This window comes from Rattus norvegicus, chromosome 3 (assembly GCF_021556685.1).
Source record: "Rattus norvegicus strain SHRSP/BbbUtx chromosome 3, alternate assembly SHRSP_T2T, whole genome shotgun sequence".
Taxonomy (NCBI): Eukaryota; Metazoa; Chordata; class Mammalia; order Rodentia; family Muridae; genus Rattus; species Rattus norvegicus.
The window spans coordinates 4,151,785-4,165,733 of NC_141536.1; the positions used below are offsets into that span (position 1 = coordinate 4,151,785).

Below are 13,949 nucleotides of genomic sequence, written 5' to 3' on the forward strand. Positions count from 1 at the left end.
ATTCAACAAAACTTGAAAATCTGCAGGAAATGGACAGTTTCCTAGACAGATACCAGGTACAGAAGTTAAATCAGGAACATATAAACCAGTTAAACAACCCCATAACTCCTAAGGAAATAGAAGCAGTCATTAAAGGTCTCCCAACCAAAAAGAGCCCAGGTCCAGATGGGTTTTGTGCAGAATTCTATCAGACCTTCATAGAAGACCTCATACCAATAATATCCAAACTATTCCACAAAATTGAAACAGATGGAGCACTACCGAATTCCTTCTATGAAGCCACAATTACTCTTATACCTAAGCCACCCAAAGACCCAACAAAGAAAGAGAACTTCAGACCAATTTCCCTTATAAATATCGACGCAAAAATACTCAATAAAATTTTGGCAAACCGAATCCAAGAGCACATCAAAACAATCACCCTGCATGATCAAGTAGGCTTCATCTCAGGCATGCAGGGATGGTTTAATATACGGAAAACCATCAACGTGATCCATTATATAAACAAACCGAAAGAACAAAACCACATGATCATTTCATTAGATGCTGAGAAAGCATTTGACAAAATTCAACACCCCTTCATGATAAAAGTCCTGGAAAGAATAGGAATTCAAGGCCCATACCTAAACATAGTAAAAGCCATATATAGCAAACCAGTTGCTAACATTAAACTAAAAGGAGAGAAACTTGAAGCAATCCCACTAAAATCAGGGACTAGACAAGGCTGCCTACTCTCTCCCTACTTATTCAATATAGTTCTTGAAGTTCTAGTCAGAGCAATCAGACAACAAAAGGAGGTCAAGGGTATACAGATCGGAAAAGAAGAAGTCAAAATATCACTAATTGCAGATGATATGATAGTATATTTAAGTGATCCCAAAGTTCCAACAGAGAACTACTAAGCTGATAAACAACTTCATGAAAGTGGCTGGGTATAAAATTAACTCAAATAAATCAGTAGCCTTCCTCTACACAAAAGAGAAACAAACCGAGAAAGAAATTAGGGAAACGACAACCTTCATAATAGACCCAAATAATATAAAGTACCTCGGTGTGACTTTAACCAAGCAAGTAAAAGATCTGTACAATAAGAACTCCAAGCCTCTGAAGAAAGAAATTGAGGAAGACCTCAGAAGATTGAAAGATCTCCCATGCTCATGGATTAGCAGGTTTAATATAGTAAAAATGGCCATTTTACCAAAAGCGATCTACCGATTCAGTGCAATCCCCATCAAAATACCAATCCATTTCTTCAAAGAGTTACACAGAACAATTTGCAAATTCATCTGGAATAACAAAAAACCCAGGATAGCTAAAGCTATCCTCAACAATAAAAGGACTTCAGGGGGAATCACTATCCCTGAACTCAAGCAGTATTACAAAGCAATAGTGATAAAAACTGCATGGTATTAGTACAGAGACAGACAGATAGACCAATGGAACAGAACTGAAGACCCAGAAATGAACCCACACACCTATGGTCACTTGATTTTTGACAAAGGAGCCAAAACCATCCAATGGAAAAAAGATAGCATTTTCAGGAAACGGTGCTGGTTCAACTGGAGGTCAACATGTAGAAGAATGCAGATCGATCCATGCTTATCACCCTGTACAAAGCTTAAGTCCAAGTGTTTCAAGGACCTCCACATCAAACCAGATACACTCAAACTAATAGAAGAAATACTAGGGCAGCATCTCAAACACATGGGCACTGGAAAAAATTTCCTGAACAAAACACCAATGGCTTATGCTCTACGATCAAGAATTGACAAATGGGATCTCATAAAACTGCAAAGCTTCTGAAAGGCAAAGGACACTGTGGTTAGGACAAAACGGCAACCAACAGATTGGGAAAAGATCTTTACCAATCCTACAACAGATAGAGGCCTTATATCCAAAATATACAAAGAACTCAAGAAGTTAGACTGCAGGGAGACAAATAACCCTATTAAAAAATGGGGTTCAGAGCTAAACAAAGAATTCACAGGTGAGGAATGCCGAATGGCTGAGAAACACCTAAAGAAATGTTCAACATCTTTAGTCATAAGGGAAATGCAAATCAAAACAACCCTGAGATTTCACCTCAAACCAGTGAGAATGGCTAAGTACAAAAACTCAGGTGACAGCAAATGCTGGCGAGGATGTGGAGAAAGAGGAACACTCCTCCATTGTTGGTGGGATTGCAGACTGGTAAAACCATTCTGGAAATCAGTCTGGAGGTTCCTCAGAAAATTGGACATTGAACTGCCTGAGGATCCAGCTATACCTCTCTTGGGCATATACCCAAAAGATGCCCCAACATATAAAAAAGACACATGCTCCACTATGTTCATTGCAGCCTTATTTATAAGAGCCAGAAGCTGGAAGGAACCCAGATGCCCTTCAACATAGGAATGGATACAGAAAATGTGGTACATCTACACAATGGAATATTACTCAGCTATCAAAAACAATGACTTTATGAAATTCGTAGGCAAATGGTTGGAACTGGAAAATATCATCCTGAGTGAGGTAACCCAATCACAGAAAAACACACATGGTATGCACTCATTGATAAGTGGCTATTAGCCTAAATGCTTGAATTACCCTAGATGCCTAGAACAAATGAAACTCAAGATGGATGATCAAAATGTGAATGCTTCACTCCTTCTTTAAAAGGGGAACAAGAATACCCTTGGCAGGGAATATAGAGGCAAAGATTAAAACAGAGACAGAAGGAACACCCATTCAGATCCTGCCCCACATGTGGCCCATACATAGCCACCCAATTAGACAAGATGGATGATGCAAAGAAGTGCAGGCCGACAGGAGCTGGATGTAGATCTCTCCTGAGAGACACTGCCAGAATACAGCAAATACATAGTCGAATGCCAGCAGCAAACCACTGAACTGAGAACAGGACCCCCGTTGAAGGAATCAGAGAAAGAACTGGAAGAGCTTGAAGGGGCTCGAGACCCCATATGAACAACAATGCCAAGCAACCAGAGCTTCCAGGGACTAAGCCCCTACCTAAAGACTATACATGGACTGACCCTGGACTCTGACCTCATAGGTAGCATCGAATATCCTAGTAAGATCACTAGTGTAGGGGGAAGCCCTGGGTCCTGCTTAGACTGAACCCCCAGTGAAGGTGATTGTTGGGGGGAGGGTGGCAATGGGGGGAGGATTGGGAGGGGAACACCCATAAAGAAGGTGAGTGGGAGGGGTTAGGGGGATGTTGGCCCATAAACCGGGAAAAGGAATAACACTCGAAATATAAATAAGAAATACTCAAGTTAATAAAAAAAGAAAGAAAGAAAGAAATTTATACCTAACAAATAAAAAAGGAGCCATTTGTATAATATGATTTGTAAATGTATCATGATCAAATTTCATCTGTATTTACACATTTCCACATATGTGAATCTCAAAAGCAAAATTCAATTTTAACTCAAAATAGATTGAAAGTAACTTACATGCTTTCTTATCATTGGTAGTAACTTGCTGATTATGTCATTCACCATTTCAAAGTTTGTTGCTGTTACATACAGAGGCTATAGAATGCACAGAGAGAAAAATGCTATAAAATAACCTGAAAGCTCATGAATACAAAATTAATATGATCTAATCATTATTTACAATTTATAATCTGTAACAACTCCTCTAATGTAGAACTCATTTTCTTCCCATAGGCTAAGTCTGGAAGATACTCAGTCTAACATATTTATATTAGAATTTAGCTCTTGGGTACTGAAAAATCAAACATAACTGTAACAGGTTGTGTATGATAAAGGGTGACTGAGAAGCCATGGGATAGTTCACATGCTCCTTCTATGAGGAATAAAATGTTTTAATTGTTCAAAGACAAATAAAAAAAGTTTAACGTAAATATGTTTGCCTATATCTTCAGATAGAAATAATAACTGTAAATATTGAAATTACATATTAATAGACTAAATGTGCAACAGTGAGGTGATACTATCACTAACAAGGTATGAATTTTAAAACAGATTACTAAAATCATGGAGGCATGTAGTAAAATGCTGTCCCCCAGCCATGGCATAAGCATTGACTCATGAGGACAGTGCAGTTGTTTTCTATACAATGCTAAGACCAAAAGTCAATATTTTATACATTGGTAATTATTAAAGTCAAGAAAGGAAAGAACATGAATATAGGGAAAGGTTTGGGGATGTCTTGTGATTGTGCAGGTGATTTGGCATTTCTATACTTACATGAAATTATCGAATAAAGATAATTCTAAAATCATCTGCATCTATCTATTTTAAAATATAAGCAGTATCTGAGAGATCTACATTCAATCTTAAGAGTAAAGAAAAAACAAAAATTAGGCGGGAAAAATCCTAATATAAAAATAGGATTAAAACATTTTCCTAATTTATCCATAGAAAAACTTTACAGGTTTATCTTAAGTGTAATGAAATACATTGATGATTCAAAGAATTTTCAAACGATAAAAGAAGAGGCTAAAGTATAAACAAAAAAATCAATGAAAACTACTAAAAAATTGATGTATATATATAAAATATATATATGAAGAATTATTTCTGAATACTGACTAGAGAATATGAAGAAAGAAAATAAGGGAAGATATCTAAGAAAGGTAGAAGAATGTTTTGATGATCTGATAATATCTCTTCAAAGACAAAAAGGATATAAACATATAACGTGAATAAAAGTTATAATTATCTATTACCAATCTTCTGAACTACACAAAAGGTTTTTAATAATTATGGTAGGATAAAATATTAAAGCACTAGAGTTATGGGAGAGAATTAGTAAAAATGTTCATGTTAAAGCAAATGGATCTAAGTCACAAAAGTGTACAACGCTGAGCATTTGCCACAGCTGAAGTCAAACAGCAGAGGCAAGAGACCATTTCCCTATGGGACGTTCTGCTCTTCTGCTCTTCTCTGTCCTGAGGACATATATGGTTCAGCCAAGCTAATGAGTGTTCCCTGATTTATGTCACTGACTCAAAATCTATTTTATACTATTTTTAGTTACTGTTTTGTGTAACGTGGACCTGGTATGAGTAAGAAATTGTTTGGTGATCTAAAATATCTTCATTATAGTGCCCTTTGTAAGTCTAGTGCAGTGTCCACAGTGACATGTTAGAACACTGACTCTAGGTGTACCCATTAGCATTTATGAAAGGCAGAGAGGTGGTGATCCCTGAGTCACAGTCTATTCTGCTTTACAGTAGGAAATGTCTGCAATGCTCTACATGTTACATAGTAGTTAAATTTTTGATCTGCACTAAACCCAATACTGGAAAGTGAACAATAATATAAGCCTGAGAAAAATAGACAATTATTCAATAGATATTTATGTTTATCTCAATGATAGAACTACTGTATAGTATTGTGAGGTTGTGAGTTTTATCCTAAACACCATACACAAAGATGAACACACACACACACACACACACACACACACACACACACACACACACACCACTGTTAAATTTATAAAGGTAATTTCTGAACAGAAGTCACATGCAAAGATACCCTTATGACTAGATAATTCAAATAAACATGAGGATGAAAGTCATGACTTTGTAGCTGGTATTCAGAGGAAGGTATAAGGATGCATAGTAAGAGACTTAGAGAGAGAGCACAGAATGGAGATAAAGAGCTAATATATCATTGAACACTTAGGTATGGAGTGTTATGGTTATAACACTTAGGTATATCAATAATGCTTTATGATAATATTATATAATAAAAATTGTTTTCTAGACATAAATATTTTAAAATGAATAAGGAATAGAGGAAACAACACACAAGTTTATATATAAGCAATAAGGACTAAGGAGGGGGCAGTTTAATTGTACTAATAATACTCCACTTGGAAATATATGCTGTTGGAAATATTTGGTTCAATTTTCAGTGATATAACAAAAAGTATTTCCTCTTTTTGGATCTCTAGTACATGAATCAGTCTTGTTTCATGTTGCTCTCTACACATCACATATGAGAGTCCTATGTCTGCATTGACTACAGATATAATTTAATATAATTTAATGTAAAATAATTTAATTAGTTCCACACAATACTGTCTAAATTCTCTCCCTCAGTCTCTCTGTCCCTCTGTCCCTCTCTCCCTCTGTCCTGCTCTCCCCATCCATGCTCTTCTTATGTCTCCATCTTCCATTACTTTACAAACTGTCTCTCTCCTAGTCATGAACATGGAATATTATTTTGGTTTTGTATTCACATACAGTGTCACAGCCTGCAATGTTCTCAGTGAATATCCGCATGGGAAGTTCCATTTTGTTGTGTTTCTTGGCTTGACGAATGGATCTGTGAAATGCAACAAAAATATACAATACAGCAAGATTAATTAGGAGCATATTTCAAGCTAATCCCTGCTAATATTTTTTCAGAATCATCTTAGCTTTCAATATAAGAAAATAAGTTCAGCAATATTCATTATTTGACTGGTGAATAGTGAAAAATGTTTCAGAAACAGATATAGTCAGGTAATAACACATTGACCTAAGTAGTATAGCCAGTCCTCAAAATGATGTGCCTGAAACAAACAGAAGAATAGAAATTTGCTTGACCTCAAGGAGGAAGCAGCAGATGGTTGGAATGTGTATGATAGAGTGACATCTACTTAGTGGAACTTAAAATAAGACTTGAGAGTACTGTGTACTCTAATACAAAGAGGAAATAATAAATGCAGAACTTCCACCAAATTAAATAAAATAAGGAATGGACAGGAGAATGCAAAGCATTTTCCATTGACCATCTAATTAACAACTGATTTCGAGACAGATTATCAAATGTGTATATATATATATACATATATATCAAAGCACATACTACCATTCCTATATCACCAAGGAATTAAAATATTAACAAAAGTAAAATACCTTTGTACAAAGAAATACTACCAAATGGTCTGTTCCATGGAACTGTGAAATTGAAAAATATTAGAGTCATGATAAATGGTAAGATTTTTAAGGTTATTATGCATAAAAATATCTTACGTCTGTGGTCATCAATTATGGTATAGGTATATTTGGCAGTCTCTACATGATTCCACCTCTAAATGACCTAATTTTTGTACTGCCGTGCTGTCATGTGACACTTTACCATCCGTAAATATAATATTTCTCATATTTGATAAGAGAGAAACCCTAAGTATTAAATAACAAACTTTTGAGATTTTACTGGAGGAATAGAAAACATTCAAAGAACAAAAGGTGATCTTCTCTTTGTCAGAGTCTATGACAAATGCTTTTCCATGTAAAGAGCAAAGTCACAGAGCCTAGAATGCTCATAAAACTTGTGTTTGTGTTATTTGAGTCAACTGTGTGATGACACTAAGAATTTGGATAGAAGAATGAAAAGAGCCCAAATATGGAGTATGCATGAACTTTTCATGTGGAAAAAAATTTGAATTTTGGTGTATGTTTGATTAGAGCAGAAGGCACATGCTACACAATCCCTGTGATTCCATCAACTACACTCAATATAATATCAATATGCCATGAGCACATCTTCTCATGAAAGATTAGAATGCAAATTTGAAATTTTCCTGAACTCTGAAAATTATACCTGACTCTGATGGTCTAATGACACCAGTCCTTTTTAATTGACTATAAAAACCAGTGATATTCTTCTACAGAGACATTCAAATACTTGAGTATTGCATGAGTAACTTTTCATCATTCAATTAAATACTAATTTTTAAGAAAATGTGGGAGTATATAAAGTATTTTTCAAATTTAATTATACTACACAATATTATTGGGAAGAGATAGATCTGTGTACTTTTAAGACACAGATAAAATCAGATCATTTTGGGAAGAAGAATGTCTAGGATAAATAAGATCTTGTCTTGTCCACATTCTTCTAGGACAATGCACCTCTGTCCTGCCCCATGGATCTTGTGGAGTCTTGAACATCGCAGATCAAAACACAAAGCACACTGGTGCTGGATGGAGGGCCCATTGGTCCGGCCCTGTGGGCTCACACGAGGTTAGAGGTAGCTCGCGAGGTCATGCTGTGCAAGCGCGTCCAAAATGTTGTACATGCTTCCGCATCTACACAATGGCTGGCAGGTAGACCGGCCAATCCTTTCAGAGGAGGACTGCGTGGTCATCATTTACTTCGGACACGACTAGGACTTGCATGAAGATATACAAAGTTCTGTACAGCATCGCCGAAACGAAATGGAAGATAGTGAGAGATCTTCCTCATCTCGTATGAGTTCCGTTTGGATAACCCAGGTGTCTTAAAGCAAATGGTGCTGGTGTCGCTTGTGCTCTGTGGCATCCTCTCTGATTCTCCCGAGTCTGATAGGCTTTTCTGCCGCCAATATGAGCATCTGCTGGGCTCGGCCATATGACCTGATAAACATACAACACTGCAACCTGCTCTGCCTGCCCGAGAACTACCAGATGAAGTACTACTATCATGGCTTCTCGTGGCCCAGCTCTCCTACATTGCTGAGGATGAGGTTGGGAAGATTGTGGGTTATGTTCTGGCCAAAATGGAAGAGGATCCTGATAGCGTCCCTCATGGACACATCACCCCACTGGCTGTGAAGCGCTCCCACCTACGCTTTGCCCTGGCCAAGAAGCTAATGGACCAGGCTTCCCAGGCCATGATAGAGAACTTCAGTGCAAAGTATGTCTCCCTGCATGCCAGGAAGAGCAACCGAGCAGCCTTGCACCTCTGTTCCAGCACCCTGAACTTCCAGGTTAGTGAGGTGGAGCCCAAGTACTATGCAGATGGCGAAGATGCATATGCTCTGAAGCGAGATCTCTCACAGATGGCAGATGAGCTGAGAAGGCAACTGGTGCTGAAGAAAGGCGGATATGTCGTTTTTGGTTCCAAGGAGAATCAGGATAGCACACTTCCTGGTTCCGAAGAGGCCTATCAGCAGGAGAACCTGGCTAGAGGTGACAGTGGCAGTGATGGCAAAGATAGCACTGATGTCCAAGACAGCTTGCAGACCTTGGGGTCCGCCTCTTAGGACCTGCTTGAGCACAACAGGTCCTCGTATTTTAGTCATATTGTTCTTGGGAACCTTGTTCTGCAGTCCTGTGACGCAAATGGCTCTCCTTTTGATGCTTAGCAACCTTCTGCATAACCTGTGTGATCATGGAGGCACACCTGGACACAGAACCTGTTGTGCGGGAGTCAAGGAGGCCTGAGGACTGCCAGGCAGCGCCTTCCTTGGCTTCTTCATGCTGCCATCAGATTCTGTTCAGTGCTGTACTGGTTCTGTATATCCTGCAGGTTTCCAAACCCTAGAATGCTAAACAGGAAGTGGGGACAACTTGAGAATACCCCAGCGTCCTGCATTTGCCAGTGTTTATCTGGGTTTTCCTTGGAGTAGAACCATCAAGCTAGTCCTCATGCCCTCTCCCTTGTGGGAAGTTATCCGCTCTTGCTTTCTGGGGAACTGCCTGGCCTTGCCCTCCCTCCTTTTGAAGAAGAATGCTCTCTTATCTGGTGGGAGACGATGATAGGTTCTGGACTAATATGGGAGCAGAATTTGTAGATCTTAAGGAAATGACAAGCAGAAATTAAACTGCAATCTCTAACCTGAACAAATAAAAATATAAGGAGAAGAAAAAACCCCAAACAAACAACAAAACAAAAAACAAAAACAAAACAAAAAACCATAAAGCACCTACGTACATGTGGAAATAGATATAATGAAGAGTATAGAAAAATCTAGGATCATCATAGAAGGGGGAAATTTGAGTTGGCATCCTGTGTACAATTAGACTAAAATTGACTCTATTTTTGCAAACATTTTGGGATGATGAAAGCATTTGGTGAAAGGAGTTACTAGATAGATACACACTCTTCAATGGTCACCAATAACCATAGCCTGATTTTTCTTTTCTAATTAAAGAATATTAGAATGAGTATACTCATTCACTGGGAAGTGAATTACACTCCATTAATTTGACCCACAATTTCTGAAGTTATCATCTTGTGATCACAGGTCCGAACTCTAGGTCTTACCGAAAGGTGGCAACAACATATCCCATCGGCCAGTATAGGTAAATGGACTTGGAAGCAGCAGTGTTGTCTGACCTGAATGCGTCCACTTCATCACCAATCCACAGGGTAGCCAATGGAATGACATGTTTTATCTTAAATTTCTTATTTTTATAAAGAATCAAATATCTGTTAGTTTAATTTGCATTGTAGTTAGTGTTGTGGTAAAACCAAGTTCTTCCTGCCCCAGAGCAAAAAAGGACACATCCATTGCTAAATCTAAGCACAGCGGCACTTACAGAAAGCCACCTGTATCAATATTTCTTACCTGGATTTAGTTAAGGAGTAACTATTTTGCTTTGTTTTTTTCCCATAATACACAAAGGAAATTATTTCAAGATTTTTTATTTTAATTAATTACATGGAAAAATCTTTCCAGAATATAAACAAAAATATTGTTTGACTTAGTAAAATTTTCTGTTGTCTATCTCCCTGTACTAAAATATTCAATAACCTCATTCTAGTAGCTCCTGTAGAAAACCCGCAAATTATATATCACACAAGTAACCAAAAAGGCGATCCTTTTTTCCAATAATTTAGCCAAATAATTAGAATAATGTCTTCCTATCAAGCATTCTGGTATTATTAGAAGTGTTTTTAAGAAACAATAATCTTTGAAGCATAAATTTTCTCCTTTTGTCATTCTTTTTCTGAGTAATTTGCTCTTCGAGAATTCTACATTAAAATACAATGCATTTGATGATTGTTTTTGTCACTTTCTCCTTCCATTCTATCTCCTGACAGATCTCCTCCCCACACTCATGATTTTTTTTTGTATTTTTTTAATGATGGATGATGCATTTGCTGTGTAAACCTAGGTATTGGACTTTCCTTCTGATACTCGTAAGCTAATATGTGGCTAGATAACTGAAGATAATGACTCCCTCTCAAATTCAGGGGACAGAATATCACAAGAATAAATCATGGTTCAAAAATCCTGTATGTAAACCTTTAATATTTAAAACATAGGAAGACTAATTGCACTACAAAGAAAAAGTCCTCATATAATCTAATGTAACATACTATAGTTAAAATACAAGCCATCATGCAACATGTACTTCAAGATATACATACACACATGTCTCAATAATGAGATATTTATATTTACATTTTATATTCACCATTTAAACATATATATAAAATTCCCTAGAAATGCTTGAACCTGAAACTTCTAATTCCAATGTCTGATAACAGATAATCTTCCTTGAAAATGGAAATAACAATAATCACTCCTTATAAACTTGATAAACTTCTTTCCATAATGTGAATGAGAATCTAAAAATAGTTTTAATTACAATTGCAACATGACAGAAGGGACCATATGTACTGCCTTTAAGAAACCAACCATTTCCGTTTCCTTTATTCTCAGCACAAAGTTAAGTTTACTTCCTTCCATCAACTACACTTATATGGCAAATGATCAGTTTATTTCTTTTTACATTTCTGATGAGTTGATTACTATCTTTTAATATAAAATGTGAAGATTTCCCACTGTGAAAAGAAAGGGAGCTCTGTACCAAAAAAAAAAAAAAAACAAGAAAGATGGACAGATTGACAGACACCCAGTCCATTCTTTTATTTTCAGCCTGCCTCAGACACTAATTACCATTTTCTGTGAAGGAGCTTACATGACTGATCAGGGTTGCAAGAAAAACATACCCAGTTGGTGTGTTTATAATGTATAGAAGAACTCTCACCTGAATATTTTATTTTTCTCACAATCTGTGATGGATCTTCTGGAAAATGATTCACTGATGATCAGAAAAATTTAACCCCTGCCCCCCCAAAAATGGAATAGACTATTTTATTGATGTCTGTCTGATAAATTTATGTACTAATGAGAACACCACTTAAGATATTTACTTGATAGTATCAATACCAGCATCACATATTCTAGAAGGCTGTGATCATAAGTAGTGGAGATTATATATGATGTGGTCCCAGAAAACATCTCTATGGCCTTAAATTCTAATATAACCAAGTACACAGTTTCATTCAATCACAACAGTTTTCTCTAGTGTATGCAGAATCACCAAGGAAGACTTAGTGCCAGCAGTTTCCCTTGATAGTGGAGAGATAGAAGATGCTTCCTGTCTCTTCAGCTAATCTGGAAGCTATGAGGTCAGGAGGCTTACATGTGTAGCTCCTTATGACCAACAATCTTGCTTCTGTAATCTATTTGTAAATACCAATCAAGAAGGCTCCTGCTTATCAGGAGTTTAATATTTTATTTAGAGAAATGTGTCACTATATAGTTCACAGGGCTCTCATTACCAGTTGTAATACTCCTAAGTTAGTTTTAAAAAAATGCTAGAAATGTGGGCACATGCCTGCATAACTATGTCCTTGGTAGCTTGTCGCTAATCTTTCACCAGATTCAAACAGCAGAGTGGTACCTTAATTAATTAATTTTTTAAATGTGCCCAAAGAATGTGTCAAAACAAATTGAGAAATATATAGGAGTAGCCCAGTAAGCATCAACCCTACTCAAAGAAGTATATGCCACTAAGGAAACGAGAGTAAGAGAAATCTCCCCTAGGATTGTCAATTAGATTGCCTATCTAATACCAAATACACATTCCTGAAAACACAAATACAAGCAATATTATACTGACTGAGTAGGTTATATTTACGTACTTAGAAACTGTACATATATATGTATCCATGAATATATATTATATATGTGTATCTTATGTTAGCTTACATATAAAATAATGAGTAAGAATGAGTAATAAAAAAAAAACCAGAAAGCCATGATTTCAAAAGAGAACAAGGAGGGGTATATGGAAGGATGTGGAAGGACATGGAAGAGGAAAAAGAAGGAGAATGTAAAGTAATTATAATCTCAAAAATAAAGGAAGTTATAAACAGTTTTGTACCTTAAGGCCTTTCCACTGAGTAGCCTCTTACAGTAAAGAAAGCATGATGCGTATACTTACAGTTTACTGGATACCACCAAAATGTCATTGAACAAGGTGAGATATCGTTTCTTTCTTTTCCACCCTCGTCGGATAACCGCAGCACCTTGGCAAACCACGGTTCAATTTTCTTCTCCTCCATCTTCTTCCTTAGTCGTGTCCATATTGGAAAAAAAAAGAAAGAAAGAAACAATTCTCCTGATGCAGAGCTCCACCTAGAGAACAAGTGTTCAGTGGATAAGTTAAAAACCAATGTTCATACTGTATTTCAAAGGGTGAACGGAGTTAAAATGTAGACTCAGTTTTCCAAGCATGATTCTGTTAAGCTATAGACAGCTTTAAAATGTAACAGAAACTATGTCATGGATGAAGGGAACTATTGGGAACGTATTGAAGAAGCAGGATCTTTTCAGAAGTGGGACCCTTTTCAGAAGTGTCATGGGAATAGTTTGAAGAAGTGTAGTTGGTAGGATATAGAGCAATGGTTCTCAAACTCTAAATGCTACAACACTTTAATGCAGTTCCTAAACTTGTAGTGATACCCTCCAATAAAATTATTGCATTGCTACTTTATAACTGATTTTTTGAAACTTTTATAAATCCTAATGTAGATATATATTATGTCACATATCAGATATGATACTCTGAGAAAATGCTATAACTAAACCTTTGTGAGCTAACATTGTAGATTGTTGCACCCACCCTGACCAGCAAGGAAGACGCAACACCGTCGGATTTTTCTCAGCAGCCTTTATTGCAGGAACACCTAATTGTTGATATGGAGACCCCGAGGAACAAAGGCACTCGCCTTAAATACAAGACAGACAGTGGCTGTAAACTTATCCTTCTTCGGATTGGTGGAGTATGAGATACCTTATTAGCATGCATATCACCCTGGCCTTGTAAATGCCAGAGGAAGGCCAGGGAGGGACACGGCTATAATGGTTGTATACCACAAACGACCACTAGATGTCAGTGCCATCTTTAGCAGCTCCCAACA

At 37.0% G+C, this 13,949-nt stretch overlaps 2 pseudogenes across 1 annotated transcript in view; one reads left to right on the forward strand and one right to left on the reverse strand.

Moving 5' to 3' along the window:
• Positions 1–8,598, reverse strand: part of Tgap1l7 (GTPase activating protein testicular GAP1 like 7) — a 34,068-nt pseudogene extending 25,470 nt beyond the window's left edge. The window contains exons 1-3 of the transcript XR_015684149.1: positions 6,881–8,598; positions 6,224–6,305; positions 3,456–3,533 (exon numbers count right to left, since the gene is read on the reverse strand). The product of XR_015684149.1 is annotated as a GTPase activating protein testicular GAP1 like 7 (transcript). The remainder of the gene's footprint in view (positions 1–3,455; positions 3,534–6,223; positions 6,306–6,880) is intronic.
• Naa11-ps20 (N(alpha)-acetyltransferase 11, NatA catalytic subunit, pseudogene 20) lies at positions 8,333–8,991 on the forward strand (annotated as a pseudogene).
• The last annotated feature ends 4,958 nt before the right edge of the window (positions 8,992–13,949 follow it).